Source organism: Rattus norvegicus, chromosome 10, assembly GCF_021556685.1.
Source record: "Rattus norvegicus strain SHRSP/BbbUtx chromosome 10, alternate assembly SHRSP_T2T, whole genome shotgun sequence".
Taxonomy (NCBI): Eukaryota; Metazoa; Chordata; class Mammalia; order Rodentia; family Muridae; genus Rattus; species Rattus norvegicus.
Window position 1 is genome coordinate 48,386,469 of NC_141543.1, and position 7,084 is coordinate 48,393,552.

Consider the following 7,084-nt stretch of genomic DNA (forward strand, 5'->3'; position numbering starts at 1 on the left):
TAGGCCTCTTCTTTTATTCCTTTATCTGAGTCTGGTCCTAACTCTCTGTCTTACTTTGCTATGACGACACCATGACCGAGACAGCTTACAGACAAAAGAGTTTATTGGTGGCTTCCAGTTTCAGGGGTGAATCCATGGTCACTGCAGTGGGGAGCACAGCAGCAGGCCTATAGCTGGCCTTTGCTACTTTGTGGGTTCTTCTTTATCTCCCCTTTCATCTCCTATATGAGATAGAAGGAAAGAAGGGAGAGAGAGAGAGAGAGAGAGAGAGAGAGAGAGAGATCCTTGCTAATTTCTTTCCTTTTGTTTCTTCTTTGAGCGCAACTACTAACAAACCACCACCAACCCCCTGAACAAACACCAACCCCCAACAAACCCATCTCTCAGGGCCCCAGTATTTACATAACCTCTGAAAAGTTTCCAAAAATTCTAAATATCACACAATTGCAGAAACTATCTACAGCTGGCAAAACCACACTTTTGCTAGAGCATGAGGCAAATCATAGTCTGTTGCTGTGGACAATTCAAAGCAGCCCAATATCCCCACACCTGGGATTAGAATGAAAACATTTTCTTATGATATTTCTGTGCTGTTTTAAAGAGACCAAAATTCCAGAATTCTCATTACATAGGCAGACATGGCACTGGAGCCATAGCTAAGAGCTTACATCTTTATCTGAAGATGGAGGGGTGGGGTGGGGTGGGAGGGAAAGCTAACTGGAAATGCCATGGGCTTTTGAAATCTCAGAGCCCACCTCTCCTCCAACAAGGCCACACCTCCTAGTCCTTCTCAAACAGTTCCATCAACTGGGGATCAAGAGCTCAAAGGTATGAACCTATGGGGATTGTTCTTCAAACCACCACTCTCCCCCTTTCTTCTCCAGTTCTCTGCCTTCCATGACTGAATTTTAAGAGGAGTTGAGATGTAGGTTACTTGAGGCAACTTACTCCATGCTTTTCTGTGTTGTTTCAACAGTCTCAGTGGACAAATTCTAATAGTACTATTTCTGTGATTTTTCAGGGTCAAAACTTGGGCCCTGGAAGCCTCAATAAGATAGGTTTGTCCACCATCCTGAATACACCACTTAGGAGACAAATAATATGGTCAGCAAGACGCCTCAAGAGGTAAAGACACTTACCACAAAGCATGATGACTTGAGTTCAATTACCAGGACGCAAGTGGTTGGGGAAAACTGACTCACAAGTTGTCCTATGATCTCTGCACATGATCCTGGAATATGCATCTCTCTGTCTCTCTGTCTCTCTGTCTCTGTCTCTCTGTCTCTCTCTCTCTCTGTCTGTCTCTCTCTCGCTCTCTCTCTCTCTCTCTCTGATAACTGCATAGGCACACACACATAACTCCGGGTTCAGAGGATCCAATCCACTCTTTTGACTTCCACAGGCACTATATGTATATATTGCTTGTACATACATACATGCAGAGAAATATTCAAATACGTTAATAATACCTTTAAAAAGAGAGTAAGCCAGGTATGGCAGTGCCACACCTGTAACTCCATCACTCAAGCTCAGGAAGCAGACACAGAGGAATCTGTGAGTTCGGAGCCAGCCTGGTCTACATAGAGAGTTCCAGGCCTGCTAGGGCTACCTAGTGAGACCTTGTCTGGGGAGTGGATAATAATAGTTTAAAGTAGAGAGAGGAGATTTATTCAGTGTGGCCACACTTTGGAGAATAGTCAGTCCATCTTCAGGATTCTGATATAGGCTTAAATAGAAAGCAGCAGGTTTTGACAGCAAAGCAATCCTGGTCAAGGTGTGGTCTTACCCACATTGATCCTCCATGTCTCCATTCCAGTCTCTCCTGTAAGGTGGCCTGAAGGTTGTGGGAACCGAGTGAAACCCTTTCTTGGGAGACACGCTCCCTCTCTGCCTGGCACCAGCTTTAGCTTTTCCTTCTCCCAGTAGGAGACTTCTGGAGGAACTCCAATTCCCTGGGGCCCCTTGTCTCAATTGTTTAATGTCCAAAGGGAGGACCCAAGGGTCTCTCCACAGAATACTTTCATTCTCGCCACAATCACAAAGCTGTCACCCCAGATCATTCCTTGTGCCCATATGATACCTAATGATTCACATTGGAGACTTGCCACAGTTGGTGGGTTCAGTGTTTGATGAAGACAATGTCTCAGAAGTATTCTTTCTGACTTCTGTGCCTGTCCCCAGACCTAAGAGTCCTGGCAGACCCAAGAGGAGGAGCGTAGAGATGGCAAAGTTGATGCCGATGATGTCTTTTAATTGGAGAGATGAGAAGATGAAGGACATAGAGATAGATGGGTCCTAGGTGAAGCCCATCATTTGACAGTGACTTGTCCTGAATTTTGACTCTTGGAGTTGTGAGTCACCGTGAGGGTCACAAGAAGAGACCAAGTGTCTACACAGTGAGGTGACAGCTCAAAACTAGGCAACTAGGCACTGTCAAGAATCAGTGAGATAAGGCTGGGTGTCGGTGGCCTACACCTTTATTCCCAGAATTGGGGAAGCAGAAGCAGGTAGAGTCTGAGGCCAGGAGAGTGAATTCCACAGGATAGTTTTCTATAGAGATTAAGGCAGGGAGAGAGAGAGAGAGAGAGAGAGAGAGAGAGAGAGAGAGAGAGAGAGAGAGACAGAGACAGAGACAGAGACAGAGACACAGAGAGATATAAACAAGCATGGTAGCTATTCATGTGGGCAGGGTAGGCATTATTTTATCCCCTGGGGCTGTTCACCAAACTACAACCCTGACAAGCAGCTCCAGACAAAACAGTCAAGACCTCACCTCCGTAGCATACCCAGAAGGCCTTTGTGCAGACACTTGGGCCACAGATTGTTTCTCCCAAGGCTGACTCATCCATCCACCTATTCTCTCTCCCCGCAGAGATCATTGAGCTGTGTCCTCCCACCTCAGAAACTGGGTTGAAAGCAGCTTGGGAAGAAAGAGTGTACTTTAGCTCACAAGCCCACGTCACAGTCCATCCTGGCAGGGACTTCAGCAGCTAGTCACAGTCAAAAGCCGAGACGAGACCAGGAGAGATGGCTCAGTGGTTAGAGCCCTTACCACTTAGTCATGAGAACCAGCGTTTGCTTGTCAGGAACCACAAACACCTGTAACTCCAGCTCCAAGGGTCACACTCGTCTAGCTTCACTGGGTACCTGCACACACATGTGCACATACATTCACACACACACACACACACACACACACACACACACACACACACTGGCTCTTGCAGAGGAACCATGTTCTGTTCTCGGCACCCACATGGTAGCTCGCAAACCTCTGAATTCCAGCTCCAGGGCATGCAATGTCGTCTTCTGACCTCTGAGGGCACAAGGCATGCACACGATCGACGTACCTCCTTCCCTCCCTATACATACATGCAAGCAAAACACTCAACAAATAAAATAAATAAATAAATTTAAAAAATTAAAAATAAATAAATAAAATAAGAAAAATAAAACCTCGAGAGAAAAAGGAACAAAGAGAGGCTGGAGAGATGGTTCAGTGGTTAAGAGCACTGACTGCTCTTCCAGGGGTCTTGAGTTCAATTCCCAGCAACCACATGGTGGCCCATAAATAAAGTAAATAGATCTTTAAAATTAAAAGGAGCAAAGAGAGGATACAGTAAATAAATGCATGCTTTGTGCTTAGCGTCTTTTTCTATTCTTTTTTATTTTACGTATATGAATATGCTGTAGCTGTCTTCAGACACACCAGAAGGCATCAGAGTCATCGTGTGGTTGCTGAAAATTGAACTCTTACACCATTCAGGGCCTCAAACTAGGAGTGGTGCTACCCTCTTTCAGGCTGGGTCTTTCCACATTAGTTAAGGCAATCAAGATAATCTCCATTAGACGTACCCATGTGAGTTGCTGTTCAGGGAGGCCTTAGCATATCCTACAATGCATCCTCTTCCTATTCCTCGTGGGTGTCCACCAGAGCTAGTTGCTAAGACCCTATTGCTGAGGTATCACATACTCTGAAGTCAAGTGACAGAGAAATCAAATCTGCCGGCCAGTTTTTATAGGACAAGAAGGCGCCACGCAGGCTGCCAGGAGCGAACAGCACCAATGGTCATACCCAGTTAGGAACCCTACGAACTAAACTACCAACCTTCCAGGTAACATATGCCTACGGCTGCAATAGTGGTATGACTATCACAGGGAAAAACCAAACGTTCTCCAGTCTGTTTTAAGCCTGTTCCACAAGATAGAATTCATACCTGGCATTGTAAACTCAGTTAAAAATCCATGGCCAAGGAGGTACTCCATCCTGGGTGGGGGGAACTTACCACTACAGCTTAGCTAAGTCAACACAGTGCCATGGTGCCTTACGTGCATATTCACAGACGAATGCTGTTCTACGTTTCAGAGAATCTTTACAAGGAATGGTGGCGAGGGCAGAGACACATGACTGCTCACGGCACTGAGAATAAGTGACTGCTGCATGCTCAGCTCTAAACAGGACACTGATAGATACTACCTCGTCTAAAGCTTAGTGAGCAATTCAGAAGACGGGCCAGACAAAAAAGTTTAAGACCAGAAGATGGGGAAAGGGGCTATGAAACACCATCTGGTTAAACTCAGGGGTGACAAAGCAAATAGTGTGAATAGGGGAAAGAGTCTTGGGGGTAGCAACAGGGGTGGGAAGAAGGTAAGAAAGGCTAGGGTGTATTCAGAATGCTGTCATGTGCACTATGAAATTGTCGGATACCTAAATGAATAGACTTTATGAGGGGGAACATAAAGAATTTACAAGCAGGCAGTGGTGGCACACACTTTTTTAATCCCAGCACTTGGGAGGCAGATGCAGAAGCAGGCAGATCTCTGAGTTTGAGGCCAGCCTGTTCTCCATAATGAGTTCAGGGCAAGCAGAACTACACACCGTGTCTCATAAAACAGCATCCAGTTTTCCCTGTACCATTTATTTAAAAGACTGTTTTTCTCCAGTACAGATTCTTGGCATCTTTGCTAAAAATCAGGTGGCTCTGTATCTAGGTCTTCTATTCTGTGGTTTATGTAAAGATCTGTTGTTTGTTTTGCTGTTGTTTCAGTACCATGCTGTTTTATTACTATGGCTCTGCAGTGTAGTTTGAAGTCAGGTTTAGTAATGAATGCTTCCAGCAGTGTTGACTTTTGTTCAGCGTTGCTTTGGCTATCAAAGGTTTTCTTGTGTTTTCGAATAAAGTTTAAGACCCGCTTTCTATTTCTGTGAAGAATAGCATTATGATTTTGATGGGGATTGCACTGAATCTGTAGACATTCGTTGGCAAGATAGATCCATGAGCATGAGAGGACGTTTCATCTCCTAGAGTTTTCTTGTATGTCTTTCTTGATTTTTTTTAAAAAACATTTTCATTGTAGAGCTCTTTCACTTCATTGGTTAGGTTTACTTCAAGGCATTTAACACTTTCGAGCCAATCTTAAATGGTATCTTTCCCCAGATTTCTTTCTCAGTATGCTTGTCATTGGTGTATAGGAAGGCTATTGATTTTTGTGTTCATTTTGTATATTACCAGTTTGCTGAAAGTGTATCAGCTCTAAGTGTGTCCCGGGGGAGCATTTAAGGTCCCCTGTATATAGAATCAGATCACCTTTAAGTAAGGTACTTGGACTTCTTCCTTTCCCTCCTGTAGCATTCTTATTTGTTCTCTTGTCGTCCTGCTCCGAGACTTCCAGCTTTATCCTGAAAAGGAGAGGAGAAACTGAATGGTAGTTTTAGTGGGAAAGTTTCATATTTTCTCCATTTTGTTTACTGGTGCCTGTAGGTTTGTCACATGTAGCCTTTATTCTGTGGAGATATATTCCTTCTATTTCCGTATTCCTTTAAGGCTTTATCATGAGGCAACATTAGGTTTTGTCAAAAGCCTTTTCTACATACATTTTGCTGAGATGGTTACATGGTTGCTGTCCTTGTCCACTTGCACAGTGTTTTATATAGAGAGATTTCACATGTTGAACCATCTCTTCATCTCTGGAATAAAGCTAACTTGACTAAGGCAAATGATAGTTTCCATGCAGTTTAGAATTTGATTAGCAAATATGTTGCTGTGAATTTTCACAACTATTCCCATCAGGGAGATGGTTCTGTAGTGTGTGTGTGTGTGTGTGTGTGTGTGTGTGTGTGTGTGTGTGTGTTTGGTTTGGGGGGGTGGGTGGGGCAATAGTGACCTATCAAAAAGACCTCTGTAGTGGTGTTTTCCTTTCTGTCTTGTGAAGTAGCTTGCAGAGCATTGCTGGTAGTTCTTTAAGGTCTGATAGAGTTCAGGAACGGAAGAATTAGGAGCATTTTGTTAGGAAATTATTTTATTTTATTTGAGACAGCGTCTCACTATGTAGCCCTGGCTGGTCTGAAACTCACAGTGTAGACCACGCTGGCCCCACATAGGGATCCAGAGTCCTGAGCACAGGGATCAAAGGCATAAGCCATCTTTCTCAGCAGATTTTTATTTTCGATCTTGCTCTTTTCTAGGCTAGCCACGTTGCCCTCCTAAAGGCCACTATCATCAATAATCTATTTTCAGAGAGAAAAAAAAAATGGGACATAATATTGAACAGGATTGACTCTCGGTAAAGAGAGAACATCAGTGTTTGCAGCGCGGTTTGAATTATTTCTATGTATTTTCTAACTAGAAAGGCAAGTGCCGGGAGAGGGAGCAACTCCCTTCCTCAGGAGCCTACTGTGAGACGCCCCTGGGTGTAGCTTTGTGAATCGCTGGTTCTGAGGGGGAGCCAGGGCGCGGTGGGTGCTGCTTTGTGTGTTTCTGAAGACACAGTATTTCAGTTTTTAAGCATGGCCGGCTGCCTGCTGGTGTTCAGAAGTGCAATATGGCTCTCTGTTGAAACAAAAAGTTACCGAATTCGCTCTCATCTGCACTTCTTAAGTGTTTAGTCTAATCTTTCTTCAGTAATGAAATTTAGAAAATCAGGAGAAAAAGTGTACTTCCCTGACCGGGAATCGAACCCGGGCCGCGGCGGTGAGAGCGCCGAATCCTAACCACTAGACCACCAGGGAAGAGATAGTAACTGGGCTCTCGCGGCACTAGACTAGGTGACGACAGTGGTGACGAAGAACTGCAGTTCCGCTTGT

General features: G+C 44.5%; 1 non-coding gene across 1 annotated transcript; it reads right to left on the bottom strand.

Annotated features, from left to right (window-relative positions):
- Nucleotides 1-6,937: 6,937 nt before the first annotated feature.
- On the bottom strand, nt 6,938-7,009 carry Trnae-cuc5 (transfer RNA glutamic acid (anticodon CUC) 5). The gene has a single exon. It is a non-coding gene; the product is annotated as a tRNA-Glu (tRNA).
- Between the last annotated feature and the right edge of the window lie 75 nt (nt 7,010-7,084).